General features: G+C 42.1%; 1 protein-coding gene and 1 long non-coding RNA gene across 3 annotated transcripts in view; one reads left to right on the forward strand and one right to left on the reverse strand.

Moving 5' to 3' along the window:
* The window catches only part of ATXN1 (ataxin 1), a 309,255-nt gene that overhangs the window by 40,947 nt on the left and 252,017 nt on the right, over window positions 1-16,291 (forward strand). The gene's annotated exons all lie outside the window — the stretch shown is intronic.
* LOC310767231 lies at window positions 1,623-12,102 on the reverse strand. The gene is made up of 4 exons (XR_014550777.1): window positions 11,936-12,102; window positions 5,484-5,770; window positions 2,750-2,823; window positions 1,623-1,940 (listed from the first exon to the last, which is right to left on the reverse strand). It is a non-coding gene; the product is annotated as an uncharacterized lncRNA (long non-coding RNA).

Consider the following 16,291-nt stretch of genomic DNA (forward strand, 5'->3'; position numbering starts at 1 on the left):
GGAGATAGTACAAGAATACTTGGCTAGTTTAGATGTATTCAAGTCTCCAGGGCCAGATGAACTGCATCCAAGAGTATTAAAAGAACTGGCAGATGTGATCTCAGAACCACTGGCAGTCATCTTTGAGAATTCCTGGAGAACAGGCGAAGTCCCGGCAGACTGGAGGAGGGCAAATGTTGTCCCTATTTTCAAAAAGGGGAAAAGAAAGGACCCACATAATTACCGCCCAGTCAGTCTGACATTAATACCAGGGAAGATTCTGGAGCAGATCATTAAGCAAACAGTCTGTGAGCACCTAGAAAGGAATGCTGTGATCACCAATAGTCAGCATGGATTTCTGAAAAATAAGTCATGTCAGACTAACCTGATCTCGTTTTTTGACAGAATTACAACCCTGGTAGATGAAGGGAACGCAGTGGATGTAGGCTACCTTGATTTCAGCAAGGCATTTGACAAGGTGCCCCATGATATTCTTGTAAAGAAGCTGGTAAAATGCAGTCTTGACTATGCTACCACTCAGTGGATTTGTAACTGGCTGACTGACCGAACCCAAAGGGTGCTCATCAATGGTTCCTCTTCATCCACAGGGTTCTGTCTTATTCAACATCTTTATCAACGACTTGGATGATGGACTCGAGGGCATCCTGATCAAATTTGCAGATGACACCAAACTGGGAGGGGTGGCTAACACCCCAGAGGACAGGATCACACTTCAAAACGACCTTGACAGATTAGAGAACTGGGCCAAAACAAACAAGATGAATTTTAACAGGGAGAAATGTAAAGTATTGCACTTGGGCAAAAAAAATGAGAGGCACATATACAAGATGGGTGACACCTGGCTTGAGAGCAGTACATGTGAAAAGGATCTAGGAGTCTTGGTTGACCACAAACTTGACATGAGCCAACGCGGCAGCTAAAAAAGCCAATGCAATTCTGGGCTGCATCAATAGGAGTATAGCCTCTAGATCAAGGGAAGTAATAGTGCCACTGTATTCTGCTCTGGTCAGACCTCACCTGGAGTACTGTGTCCAGTTCTGGGCACCACAGTTCAAGAAGGACACTGACAAACTGGAAGGTGTCCAGAGGAGGGCAACCAAAATGGTCAAAGGCCTGGAAACGATGCCTTATGAGGAACGGCTAAGGGAGCTGGGCATGTTTAGCCTGGAGAAGAGGAGGTTAAGGGGTGATATGATAGCCATGTTCAAATATATAAAAGGATGTCACATAGAGGAGGGAGAAAGGTTGTTTTCTGCTGCTCCAGAGAAGCGGACACGGAGCAATGGATCCAAACTACAAGAAAGAAGATTCCACCTAAACATTAGGAAGAACTTCCTGACAGTAAGAGCTGTTCGACAGTGGAATTTGCTGCCAAGGAGTGTGGTGGAGTCTCCTTCTTTGGAGGTCTTTAAGCAGAGGCTTGACAACCATATGTCAGGAGTGCTCTGATGGTGTTTCCTGCTTGGCAGGGGGTTGGACTCGATGGCCCTTGTGGTCTCTTCCAACTCTATGATTCTATGAGCGCACAACCCTAGAGTCTGGCAAGACTGGCCCGAACGGGCAGGGGTACCTTTACCTTTACCTTTAACATTTTATTACCCCAAGGCCTGTAGCCAAACTAAAAAAAGAAAAAGAAAGAAAAAGGCATGCCACAGCCACCAATTTGGTCCTAAGCCAGGAAAATACTCACCCGAGTCAGGAAAATAGCTGCTTATACCTTTCATGCAGCTGCTGCTCAATGGTTCTCAGCACAGATGAGATTAGGATGCTGTTGCTATGTGTCTAGCACCTGGATACAAAGGCTCATGGCAGGGGATGAAGAGTGGGTGGCTTTGGCAAGCCTGGAATCCCCCCTCCCACCCTGCTTTGGAATTGAAGAGCTTTTAAGTTCTCTCAGCCACAAGGGACTCTCTTTCCAGAAGCAGCTCCGTCCTGTGTGGCTAGAAGAAAAAATTAAATGACTCAGCAAGGCATGTGAACATATTTATATGTCTTGTACATATTGTGGTGGGCTTTCTCACCCGCCACTCAGCGGAAGAGAATGCTGGACTAGAAAGGCCTTTCTCCCCTGAACCAACTTATGCCTTAGGTTCTTTCCGTATTGCCCTTTGCACATTTGCTCCTCAGGACGGGACAGTCTGCAGGTCTATGTAATCAGTGCACCGCCTTTGTGTTTGGATCATTCAGACATTCTCCCAGCAGTGTGGGGGCTGCTGACAGATAAATTGCTTCTACACAACGGGCAGAATTTCATTGAATCACAGAGATGAAAAGAACCTTGTAAGCCATCTAATATCCTGCTCAGTGTAACACAGTGCTGGAGCATCCCCAACAGATGACCATACAGCCTCTGCTTGAAGACCTTGTCTGTGTACACACCATACATTTCAAGCACATGGCTTCCCCCAAAGAATTCTGGGAACTGTAGTTTATTGAGCACACTGGGAATTGTATCAACTCTTTGGGGGAAGTCATGTGCTTGAAATGTATAGTGTGCATATAGCCCCCCAATGAGAAGAGGACCCAGCACCCCTCTAGGTGATTAGTTCCATTGTTGTGCTTCTCTTTCCATCAAGACATGTCACCTAATGCAACTCTACACTTCCTGTGACTTCATTGCATTAGATTAAATCCTGCCCTGTGGGGCAGCAGAGAACAAGTCTTTTCCCTCCTCTGTGTGACAGACTTCCAGGCATTTGAAGAGTGCTGTCATGGACAACCCACTCAGCTCTTTCCAGGCCAAACCTACCCAATTCCTTTAAACTTTCATCATTGGATTTGTTTTCCTTTCCATCACGACTTGAGAGTTAAAGTTGCAATTACCTAGAAATAAATGCAACAATCAGAGCAATCAAAGGGTATTATCTAATTGGTGCACAAGGGCCAAAGAATCAATACTGTACTGCAAACAGCAAAACTAAGATCAGAAAAAGAGACATTCAGGTACTGTATGTTTCAAATAATATTCTTCCCTTTCAGCGGCATAACATTGTACACAAAACAGGTGTGCTTGCCATATGGTATGCATGCTGTTAGGCACTTTTTCCTGGATCTCACTTTAAACAAAGTCAGTTTCTAGCAGTAATAGTTATTAAAGAAATCATGTAAACATGACTGAAGAGTTGAGCTACAACAAATAATTCTGAAAAGACTGCACAGTACTTGCATATTGCCTATAAGAAGTTGCTTAGGCTAGTTTCAAGCAATGTAGAGCTCAGTATGGTTTTATTTTTTTTTTTTAAATCATCCCAGACTAATACTCTCTCTTTTTACTGGCCTAATGGATTGTGGGAATGCTGTGGATGTAATTTATCTTGATTTCAGCAAAGCATTTGTGAATTTTCCCCATTATATTTTGGTTGGCATGGTGGCTAAATGAGGCCTAGATGTTAATATTCTCAGGCAGATATGCAGCTGATTGGAAAACCACACTCAAAGGACATTCAAAAATGGTTCTTCATCAAACTGGAAAGAGGCTTTGAGTAGGTGTCACAGACCTCTGATCTAGGCCCAATACTCTTCTTCAACATTTTAAAATCATTCATTCTTATATGTGTGGCAGCACCTTCACTGTGGAACTACCTGCCTATTGCCATCATGAAGGCACCTTCATTGTATTCTTTTTGGCACCTGCTAAAAACAGTTTTGTTTATACAAGCCTACCGAGATGTGTAGAATGTGTTCTGTTTTACTGTTAATTTTGAATTATTTAAAGTTGTTTTATGATTTTGTTGTTTCATTCTCTTCATAAGCTGTTTTGGGATTTTTCAGAATAATTATCAAGCTACGTATAAATTTAATGAAATAAATAAAAAAATATGAAGTAGAGGAGGAGTTCCTTATTGAGTTCATAGATGACACAATATCAGGAGGGATAACTAGCACCATGGAAGAAAAGAATAAAATTGAAAATGACCTTGATTGAATGGAAGACTTGACCTGCAATGACCAAAATAAATTTCAACAGAATCAACTGCAAAGTTCTACACTGAAATGGGTGGCAGGTGAGAGGAATCAAATGTGTAGGTACAGGATGGGGGATACTTGTCTTGGTAGTAATACTTGTGTAAAGAGCAACAGAATTTAGTTAAACATAAGCTGTACATGAGTTAGCTTCATTTATAGAACTGTAGCTTCCAAGTCGTAAGAAACATTTCCTCTTTATTCTGCATCAGTCAGACCTTATATGGAGTTCTGTGTCCAGTTTTGAGCACCACTTTTAAGAACAATGCAGACGACAGCTCGAGAGGATGGCAACAAGATGGCGTTAGAAAAGAAAGTTTGAAGTAACCAGGAATGTTTTGCCTGGAGAAGATGTGATAGCACTTGTCAAATACTGGTAAGAAAATCTTTTCAATGGAGCAAAACAAACCATGGAGCCCTGTTCAGACTGCTCCAGAACTGGCATGAAGAATATTCACTACCCAATGGACTGCATTTCACCCCTGCCTAAATGGTGACAGAAAAGGCTCTTTTGAAACCACATTTGAGCAAAAGTTGGCTGGACACTTTTGATCACAGGTGGATCAGGGACTGATTCGAGTGGGAGCAACTCTGACTTGGATTGCAGAAAGGCAGATGATCTGTGGAAGTGTTTTATGAGACGAGGGGGCAGGGACACCCCCCCTACACAGACATATAGATTGGATTATTTATTGCATCCTTGTGGTGGAATAAGCATGTCTGTAATCTTAAATCCTATAATGGTTTGAGCCCTTCAAACCGCTGATGCTGTTGCCTATTCACCAGTGGTATGCGATCACGTGGAAATCGCTGTAGAAGTTGTTGTGCATGTATTATGGTCAAATGACTAGAATAATATCAGTGGTGAAATGCCAGCTGCTGTCAAAAGAGTGTAATGCATCTGAGGCATTAAAAGTACATTGTATGTTTTAAAACATTGCAGAGATTTGTGTTGTGTGCCTGAATGATAAAAGAAAAACAATTGCAAGGTCTTGAGCTGTAAAGCTTTTGTGAGCTTTAGAGCTTGGAGAGTTGGTGGAAGTATTTTCCCTCACCCAATGCACTGGAGTTTTATAGCTGTCACTAAAATCCAAGAGAAAGTATTAGGGAAATACAAAAAGCTGAGTTGTTTTTCATATTATTCATGTAGATGACATCTGAAAGTCGAATGAACTGCTGTCTCCTTGAAAGCTGCCAGTCAGACTGACAAGAAAATCCCACAGCACTTAGGGCCTGTCAGTCTCCTCTTCCAAGGATAGACGGGTATCAGAGCATATACGAGGCCTGTGTTTACATAATGTGAAAACGTTTAATGGTGAAAGTAAACATCAATGCACATATAGAGGTTGATTATGATTCTAACAGATCCTTGATCTGCTGTAAGCATTTGCCACAGAAACCCCAAATATACAGGCAGGACTTTTTTTCACTCAGAACTCTCTGGAACTCAGTTATGGCACCTCTCAAGTGGGTGCCATTGCCATTATAAGAGAACAAGGGAGGTGTTTGTGGTCTGTTACCTTAATGTTACCAATGTTTGTTGTTTCAGCCAAAAGGATCAGGACTTGCATGAGCAGAATGCTATCCAGTTTGGGCTTTGTGCCATGGCGCCTGGAATGTGTGGCTGGTGTCTCCTGGTTGTTGTTTTTTTGCCTCAGATGTCGTATAGGCCTCTGTTTTAGCATTTTTAGTAATTTCTAAGAATCTCTAGTCGTTTGGGGTATCTTTTGGAGGAAGGTAGCCCATGGGGTTGTAGGTGGAATATCCCTCAGATTTAGGTTGAAATCACCTTCCAAGATTGCTTCCCCTGCATAGAAGGAGAGGATTTTTGTTAGTGTTTTCTGGATGAATTCTAATTGCTTTGAGTTTGGGGCATATATGGAGCCAATTGTCAGTTTAGTTTTGCCAGCTCTAGCCCATGGATTAAAAGCCAAACATGAATTTGCACGGACCTTTTGGCCTTGTATGTTGTACAGCAATGCTTCCGGTTTATAAAGGATTTTCACTCTAAATAACTGCTAATAAGTGTACTAAACCAGAAATCCAGCATGGACTTGTACAGTCTAAAGATACCAATTGGCCTGTCTTGATAGGTTCAACTGTCCACATGCTGACATGAAACTTATTCAAGGCTGGGAGTAAACTGAGGGCATCACACTGTTGGTTGCTAGACAATTAGTTACATCTTCCCAGTTGCTCACTAGTACAATGCAAAAGCAATAAAGGATGTTTGTACATCATTTTTCATGTCCCTTCTCCCCTTTTTATAAATAAACTTTTTTGTTGCAATGCATTGCTGTAATATTTTCCTTTATTGTTAATGGCCACATTTGCATGTAACACTAAACCATGGATTAGCACTGTGGGCACAAGCAGGAAGGAGTCACCATAGATCTTTGGCTCCTGCATGCCCTCCTCATCTTCCCATGCAGCAGGGTTTAGTTTCAGTTCCCACAAAAACTGGTTTGTTACATGCAAACCAGCAATTGTGGCTGCACAGAAGAAGGAGATGGGGGAGTATGGAAGCTTGAGCCTTGTGGCAGCTCCTTCCTATGCATGCATGTAATGCTAAAACTTGGTTTAGTATTAAGTACAAATGTAGCCATTTTGTGGCTGATGACTGTCCCATTAGGTAGCCAGCGAACTGTATTCATATGTGAGAGACAAACCACAATGGGTAAGCCGAGAAGAAACCCAGGGAGATTGTAGCAAAACGCAGGCACTACAGTAAGCACTCAGGAGCAAGCGCACCATGAATGATTCCTAGGCTTGTCACATCCAGAGTAAGTTATCAAAAAGCCTTGACATGAATTCCTTCAAAAGGCAAGCTCTCAAGTTTCTAATGGCACTTAAATTAACAGTAAAAAAAAATGTTAACAGAATATTATTATACTTTGAAATAGAAGAAAATCAAATATTTGGCATCAGAATAAAGAAACCATTGAGGAAGAAAGGTGCTGGGTAAATTTATCCATGTCTTTTCACAGCTTTTATACAATTACTACGGTGTCCCCTAATGAACTAAAACCAAGCAAGGCCAGAAAGTGACTTCTGGACTGCTTTTCAAAAACAATGAGCTTTTCAAATCACTGAGATGTACTTATACTAATGTTCCATTTTCAAAATGAGAGGTGCCAGCCTGAATCAGGCATTCCTAGAAATCACATCTTTTGACCAAGGGGTCCTCACTCCATTTCACACAAATCCCAGATGTATAATCTCATAAATATGTAAACTGGGTATTACATCTGCAGCAGTGAGGGAAGCACGTTTTAGACGTGCTCAGAGCAGTCACTTTATCTCACACATTCCAGGACTGGACTCAGACGTTCACAACAAGTTCTGGTATCTGGCCTTGGCCAGATATTGGAATTGGGGGGGGGGACCACTGCATCATGGCAGATGCTTAATGGAATTGCCTTCATTGTTATGAACCACAGTTATGATCTGCAGGAACACGATCCAGAAACCTTTCTGAAGTAGGTCTGATTCATATCAGTGGCTGGATATGAGCTATGCAGGCCACCTTGAAAAATGTACACATGAAATTCATTAAACAACATTTCTCATGGCCTAAGTCCTAGTGTCAAGACTGAACACTGGCTAGCTATACCTCACGTTAAGCCAGAGCTTATAAGGCCCTGAGTAAGCCTGACCTTTCTTTTTTCTTTTTTTAAAAATAATTTTTATTAACTGGCCAATCACATCAAATTAAATCATATCACATAAATTCCGAATTATATAGCTGAATTTTAAATTTTGTTGGGGGGACCCATATTTCAAGATCCGAAGGGTAAGCCTGACCTTTCAAGGGTTTGATTCCGCTCTACCAACAGAAAGCTTCTGAGTATATTGAGTAAATGAGCTATGAAGAATCCCAAGAGTTAGTGATAAGCCATTTCGTGTGCTGTGTTCCTGATAGCTCCAGGGAAAGTGCAAGCACTTGACCACACTCTAAATTTAGTCGCTGGGACAGGACATTTCAGATCCTTCATGCTCTGTGTTGCAGGCATTGAGAATTATGGACAGTCATTTATTAGCATATTATTTATTACTATCATATATAGCAGGGATGGAGACCATCAGGCCTAGCTGCCAAATGTGGCCCTCTAGGCATCTCTGTCTGGCCCCTGGAACCCTTCCCAGGTTACCCCTGCCTTCCTCAGATCACACTGCTACTTCACACCCCAAGCCTGGCTGGAATGTGTCATTGAACTCTGGTGATGCTTTTGTATGGAGGATAGAGGCATATGAATGTGTGCGGAGACTTGCCTATTGTATTAAAAATGTTTGTTTCATTTGTTGCCCTGCCCACTTTTTCCTTAGACTGAAAACGTTTCCCCACCTTTGATATATACTGATAGTGAGCTCTCTGATGCTGGTCTTGATATAGTGTTCTCTTGAGTGCTGGCCTTGATTTAGTCAAAATGGCATTATCAAATACAGCGTTCAGAAAAAGAGAGTGGTCATTTGAGCCACCCCTTCTATTTGTGCGGCTTCTGAAGCCTTATTCTGACCCTTTTTCCAGCAACAATACTTTTAATCAGTTATTCTAGAGCAGGGGTGAACAAACTTTTTACTTTTGGGGCCTGCATTCCTTTGGAGGTACCCTTCCAAGAGGCTCATGGCAGAAATTAGTAGTGTTGGAATGAAAGGTAGGTGGGGTTGGAGCCACTCTCCTTTCTCTCTGCCCCCCCCCCCACTTTTCTTCTTGTTTTTCTCCCTCCAGGTCACCTGCCTGGAATTAGACTTAAGGATCACATGTGCCCAGGTTGCACATCCCTGCTCTAGAGTAACTGTGAAGTCAAGAGGACCATTTTGGTGCAAGTGGTTTTAGGCGTGTGATTAGCCTGGTTAGTGCTGTGACAACAACTGAGATCTGGGATTAAACGTGCCATCTTCATTACTACCTGACATTCATGATAAGAGGCAAATATTAACCACGACTAATTTAGACCATCCACAGAAACAGCTGAAAGAGTGAGCACATGCCAACACCCTTCTCCAGAAGAGTTCTTCATTATCTATGAAAATCACAGGATGTTACTACTACCCTGTATGATTTTTTTAATTTAAAAAACTGATTTCTAATTAACATGGTTTGAATTTTATAGACTTCTATGAGACCATGAAGGGTGATTTTGCCAGGTAGTGAAATTGTGCAAAGTTTAAATTTTTAAAAAGCAGAAGTATCTGTCCTCAGTGTTTGAATTAGAAAATGGTGAGCAGTTAGGGGGTGTTAATGGAGGAGGAAGTGGCAGGAGAAATGGTACTTGAAAGGCTCCACTCTCATGAAACAGCCCAGACATACCCAGACCAGTCTTACTCCCATCCTTCTACCCGCATTAAAGGGGAGACCCTCTCCTAACCCAGAAAGAGTGAGGTGGACTCTAAGGCAGGGTGTGCTAAAGCACATCAGCTTTATCATTAGCCTGCTCCAGTGTGCATCATCACAAACCATCATTCCACTGCTAAACGTTGCGCTACATGATTTTGATTTCCATGTATCATTTTTGTTGCCAACAAATAATCTTTTTTTGAAAACCCTATAATCTGTACAAAATGCAGCTTCACCACACTGACCCAACCTCCATCTGGTGATTGAGTTGGGAAGGGTGAAATGCAAGCAAGGCCATCCCACACAGATGGCATTCTATTAATACACACGAGTGATCCCAAGGAGGCATCTTCTTTTAAAAGTGAAATGCTGCAATCTAGCCGTTGCATCAAAGGGCTCTTGCCATTTGAGCTTTTGGAGGATCCAAGCTGTTAATTAGGAATTCCAGCTGCCAGTTCTATCTCATGGCATATTGTTGTGTTCTTGTATTCTAGATTCTCGTGCTTGCATACACTCTGGGCCAATAAAGTTTGGAAAAGTCTTAGCATCTAAGGATTGAGGATTTGCTTTTTTTGACATATGCAGCCATGCCTTGGTTTAACAAAGAGCACGATAGAAGTTTGAGTTTTGGCTGTGACTTCTTCTCTGGGTTGTGACATGCCTCAGTAGGAGGGGAGGGAATGTGTGACATGACTAACTTCGCTGAGAAGGATGCCACATGTCTCGAAATGCTGTAGCTTAATCTCACATTTTTTATAAATTCAGTTTCCATTCTGTTGTATGTGTGGTTTCAAACTTTGTGTTCTGAAGAAGTTTAACAAGAAAGTACATTTTATATTCAGCTTGTTTTGTTTTGCTTTGCTTTACGTTTTGTCTTGTATGCTACAAGGCAAAGGCTCTTTGTGGGGTTTCAAGATATGCCTCTCCCTGTTTATTTCCTTCGTCAATACACGTGGCACATCCCAGATTAATCCCTTGCAGACACTTGACTCTCACACTTCTAGTTTTTGCCAATTCTCAGTTAGCAAATAGGACACTCTCACTGAGGATTACCTTTTCGCTCTTCCTGCTGAAACCTATAACCTTCTCCCAAAGAAATATTACTTTGTAAGATGTTCTTGTTACTTAAGGATGAGGTTAGAGTACTGATATCTTTGCCAGGTTGTATCAGTCATAGTGTTCCAGCTATGTGGGCTCTGGTTGGGAACTGACCCTCTGGAGCCTGCTGTCTACCTTTATCAAAGCTGACACTCAGTAAATTACAAGCCTGTGCTGAGAGGCAAGGGACAAACACATGAGAAGCTGTTGTTAACCAGTCACAAGTCTGGGAACCTTGAGGGGTGGGGAGGAAGCCAATGAACTGCCTGGGTGGACAAAGGCAAATCAAACGGTAGGCCACATCACGGCCCAAGGATCTGTGCCATATGTCAGGAAATTTGTTGTTGTTGTTTAGTCGTTTAGTCGTGTCCGACTCTTCATGACCCCATGGACCAGAGCACGCCAGGCACTCCTGTCTTCCACTGCCTCCCGCAGTTTGGTCAGGCTCATGTTTGTAGCTTCGAGAACACTGTCCAGCCATCTCGTCCTCTGTCGTCCCCTTCTCCTTGTGCCCTCCATCTTTCCCAACATCAGGGTCTTTTCCAGGGAGTCTTCTCTTCTCATGAGGTGGCCAAAGTATTGGAGCCTCAACTTCACGATCTGTCCTTCCAGTGAGCACTCAGGGCTGATTTCCTTAAGAATGGATACGTTTGATCTTCTTGCAGTCCATGGGACTCTCAAGAGTCTTCTCCAACACCATAATTCAAAAGCATCAATTCTTCGACGATCAGCCTTCTTGATGGTCCAGCTCTCACTTCCATACATCACTACTGGGAAAACCATGGCTTTAACTATACGGACCTTTGTTGGCAAGGTGATGTCTCTGCTTTCCCCTTCATGGATCACTGCCTTGCCGTGGCGAAGGGGCTTGAATAACTCAGAGAAGCTATGAGCTATGCCGTGCAGGGCCACCCAAGATGGACAGGTCATCGTGGAGAGTTTTGACCAAACGTGATCCACCTGGAGCAGGAACCGGCAAGCCATTCCAGTATCCCTGCCAAGAAAACTCCATGGACAAAGGCAACAGGCATATGTCAGGAAATACTGAGGCATAAACTGAGAGCCTTTGGGTTTGTGTGTGGCTGCCCCATGTGGTAAGCCACTGAATTTGGATGTGGGAGTGTAGTATCGTTAGGCACTGGACTTACCCTGCCATTCCAGGTTGACTATTAGATCTTCTCAGACAGAAAAGAGTATAAAAGTGCTTCCTGCTTTTGTTAAGGCTTCGCAGAGGAGCAAGGTTTTCTTGAGCCCTGGTTCATTCCTATATCCTTTGGCTGAATCATGGCTTCTTCCTCAATCCCGCCTCTTGGTTTTACTTTGGTCCTGGCTTGATTATTGGTTTGCTCCATGGCTGCTAGCTCATCTCAGACTGCCGCCCGATGCCCAACCCTGGCATCCTGATAGCTTACCACATTGGGCAGCAACATGCAAATCTGAGGCATCCTCAGTCCTAGCTAAAAGAGCTCGGTCTTTATACTCCTTCATCTTATGACATTAGTCAGGGCTGCTTTCCAAGGTACGCAGGCTACTCACCCTGTGAACAATGAAACATGAGGAGGATTTGTACCCGTGCCTGGTCACAAAATCCCAGGAACAGGATTTTCAAAAGGGCACTCACATAGCCATTTATGGGATCATTCTCCCGAATGCAAGTTGTTATGTGGAAAAGAGTCCTTAGCAGCTGAGGGAGAGCATTTTTCCATTCCTCTGCTTTTGTGCTCAGGATTCCAAGTAACAGTGCAGGAACTTGTTCTTGGAATGCAGCATAAAATCTGTATCAACTGAATGTGGGAAAGACGAACAAGATCTATGTGTGGATCTTAAACTCTTGAAGAATAGTGAATAGTACTTGGATGCTATTGTTTTCTCTGCTAGTGGTTTTATTCTGATGTTGTTTTAACTTTTTCTTCTTTTGTATTTTTATTTCCAATGGTGTTTTTTTTTTAAATGATGCTGCCCAGAAACCATATTGTTAATGGGTGGTATAAAAATCCTTACACAATGGCCCTAAATTAAGCAATACTGCAGTTGACAGTGCTTGGTGCCTGAATGCCTTTTACAGAAGATTAGTACAAGAAAATTAACTGCCCATCATGTCTACAATATAAGTTAGTGAACTTTGTAGTTTCTGCTTGGACCTGCCATACTTAGTAGGGATGCCATGATGTTCAATTGAGAGGTGTCATTTCTGTACAGTATAAGGTGGGCCTAGTTGTTTTGACCCCTCACCAAGGTGAGAACACACTTCCTAAGAGGAATCTCAGGCATGTTGTGATGCTGTATGGTTGCAGTCATTGACATTTGTCAGGCACCATGCTTTGTATATTTTGTCCTGAGTGGATGCCTTTTTGGATAGGCTGTGTTGAGCTCAGTGATCACCCAATGTCATGTGTCCTGCCTCTTAGCTTGGTATTCGCCCATATGTGGGACTGCACAGAGATTGTGAAGAAGAAAAACCGGTTCCTTACTGTGGTCCTTCAAGCAGTGATCCATATAGTCACACAACCCACCCTCCTTCCCTGTTGTGGAGGCCATTATGACTTGGTTTCGCTTGAGTGCTTTCTTATATAGCTGCTCAAATGATCTTTTAGGAACTGGGCGGGAAGGTGAATGCACAGCTTTTGAGCATGTGTTGTGAGGGATGGGAGCAGACTTCCCACCAAAACTTTTAAACACCCCACTCTAGAAGTTTCCGCACTTTGCACAGCTCCACAAACACACACACTTATAGAACCGTATCAACAGCCACTCAAAGAACCACAGTTACGGGTGAGCAACCTGCTTTTGATTGCTAAGATAAAAAGATGATGAAATAATTCTTGGTTCTTTTGAATGAAATATGAATATGAAGAACTGGATAAATGTTACACATTCCTGTTTCTTCCTACCCAGGTGCAGGATCAGTTATGAAGTCTACTAGTTGTGGTGTGGTGCTTTAATAGGAACTGTTGCTTTTGTATATGTTTTGTTAGCTGTTCTGAATAACCTTTTTAGGGCTGAAGGTGCTGGATATAAATAAATTTAAAAATAAATAAAATGTAGTGGCACCCATCCATCATCTGCCATGATTATAGTGTTTCTGAAGTGCACAATGTTCACAGTCTCTGATGCAGCTGTTTGGTATACAGAGGATGTCTGTCTCAAAGGTGGAGTGATGCAATGCCTGGCTGTTCTTCAGCTTGCCTAGGATAAACCTGTAACGACTATTCACAAAGAGCATTAATTGTACTGAGGTACAGCCACTTGCTCAAGCTGGAATGTTGATCACCTACATGCTGCAAATGTACAAATGCACTCTGGTAAGACATAATATCTTCTAACACAAGCTGCCCAAACATCTGTGGCAGTGCTAAAGAAAACATGGGAATAAATGGTGGGGGTGGGGTGGAGAACCTGGAGATGAATATTTCAGCAAAAACGTGGGAAGAAAGGCAACACAACTTGCTCTCAGCCTTCTGTACTGCATTCCATAAATTAGCACAGTATAAATTTATATAGGTTTACACCATATAGACTTAAGCTAAATAAATATTCAGTTCTTAGTTTTGTGTAGTAGGCATAAGTAAGTGGTACATATGTTTGTTCAAGTTTTGCGAACTACCAGAGAACTATTTTTTTGAAAAAATAGTAAATTCATTTCAGTAGTCTGGAACAAGTCAGGTTGTTGTAAGGCTAAAACTCTGCTCTGAGTCTTTGGAGGATGGTTGTGATTTCAGTGTAGCAAACAGATTATAAAAACACACACACTGGAGATTTTTGAAGTGATTAAAATGTGAGGATTGCTAGAGAATTGTCTGTCTGAAGTAGGAAGACCTCATTACAGAAAGGCTTTTATGAGAATCTTGGGTGAGAGTAGTTATAGCCTGAGATGGTGATAGTGGCTCGTATAAGGAACAAGACACAAATCCCTGACAGGTCAAGTGATGAAGATGGAGAAAATGTTCTGATTGGTCTTCTCAGGGTTCATCTATGGATGTTGGCAATAAGGTATAGAGTAGCAGAACTAGTTTGCCCATTGTGATGCCCTTGTGGAGTTAGCTGCATCTCTCTCTCACCCACCCACCCAATTTCCTTGTCCCGAGGGAAGGGCCCCGGCAAAGGCAGTCAATCAATTCATCAATCAAATGTATTTTGCAGTCACAGACCTATTAAAAACACAACATCCAAACTGTACAATTTCTAACATAAAATAAGTTAGAATTTATGATAATAAGGCTTTCATGGACTTTTGATGACCAAATGGTCCTGGAATTAATAGTTACTGTTATGTATACGACAAGGTGAATCTTTTGAGGTACTGAACATTCTCAATAAAATCATTGCAATTTTCTTATCTAGGTACCTTCCTTTAGTTCTGTATTTGATAGCCTGATCCTTAAACAATTCCTTGGAATGACATTCCGTTAATTTTACTAGGTTTCCCTCTAAGTAACTGTGCTTTAAGACAGCATACTTAGAATAATTGTTGCCCTCTTTAATTACTTTCATCGGCATCAGGAAAGATGCAGATTATCTGGTGGGTGGGTGTTTCCATGAAGAGTCACTTATTTAAATTAATCAGATAACCCATCCCGCAGCAGAAATAAAGCAAGTAGTGTCTATATATGTCCACTAAACGTTCAGTAGTCTGTGTCATCTCTACTGTTTATCCAGTTGCCTTTAGTGTGGAAATATCAGACATAGCAGTTCTCCCAGAGGGAATTCTACTATTTCCTGACTTAAGCTGAGTTAGGCACACTGTATGTCCTTTCTCAACATTTTCATATTTAGTCTTCTACTTTCTGTCAGTTGCTGGAAATACAGAGATGCACCATGATTTAAAAGAAACAAACCAAAGCCAATGGGAATAAAGCAGAGCCAAACTAACCAAGGCCAATGAGAAAAGTATAGTATCAGATGATTATAAATTTAGGTTGGGGACATTAAAAGTACCGTTTGATGTACCTAAAAGCCTTTGTTGGGGATTTTGTTGGATTCCAGTTCCCATCAGCTCCAGCCAGAATGGCCAATGATCAAGGGTGATGGGAGTTGTAGTCCAGCAAAATTTGGATGGCCATAGGCTCCCCATCCTAGCTATAAATTGAAAAGCATACAACTTTCTGTTTTTATTTAAACAAAAATTACCAATATATCCAGCATTAGAAACCGAGGTGTAATCACCTCTATCCTAAGCATATATTTCTATTAGTTGTCAAATACTTAAAAGTAAAATAAGAATGTTATTGGATTGGGAGGTTGGTTTGGATGATGCCTTTGGATCTCAGTCAAGCCTGTTATTTTATATCTCTATGACTGTAGTTTATAGTAGAAGGGACTGCTGAAGTGGTCAAACCAGTGCCTTTGCTAAGTTAATGGCCTTAGCCTGACTGACTGACTGACTGACCAACTAATGGCCTTAGCTGGACAAGCACCCTATCTGCATGACTAAAGAAGAAGAAGAGTTTGGATTTGATATCCCACTTTATCACTACCCGAAGGAGTCTCAAAGCGGCTAACATTCTCCTTTCCCTTCCTCCCCCACAACAAACACTCTGTGAGGTGAGTGGGGCTGAGAGACTTCAAGGAAGTGTGACTAGCCCAAGGTCACCCAGCAGCTGCATGTGGAGGAGCGGAGACACGAACCCGGTTCACCAGATTACGAGTCCACCGCTCTTAACCACTACACCACACTGGCTCTAAAGAATTGACTGTGTTGCTGTAGGAACAACTAGCTTATGGTGCTTCCAGAAGAATGGGATAATTCCAGCCCCTCACCAGGCTCTAAGAAGGAGAACAATAGGCCAAAGTCTAGTCTTTTGTTTTGTCTATTATGAACAGGAAGCTGGAAAGAGACACGGAAGTTTAATTTGCTCTGTGTGCTGAATCCAAAGTTATGGCTTTGGGACCTGC

The sequence above is a fragment of the Podarcis filfolensis genome (genome assembly GCF_964270895.1).
Source record: "Podarcis filfolensis genome assembly, chromosome: 7".
Lineage (NCBI taxonomy): Eukaryota > Metazoa > Chordata > Lepidosauria > Squamata > Lacertidae > Podarcis > Podarcis filfolensis.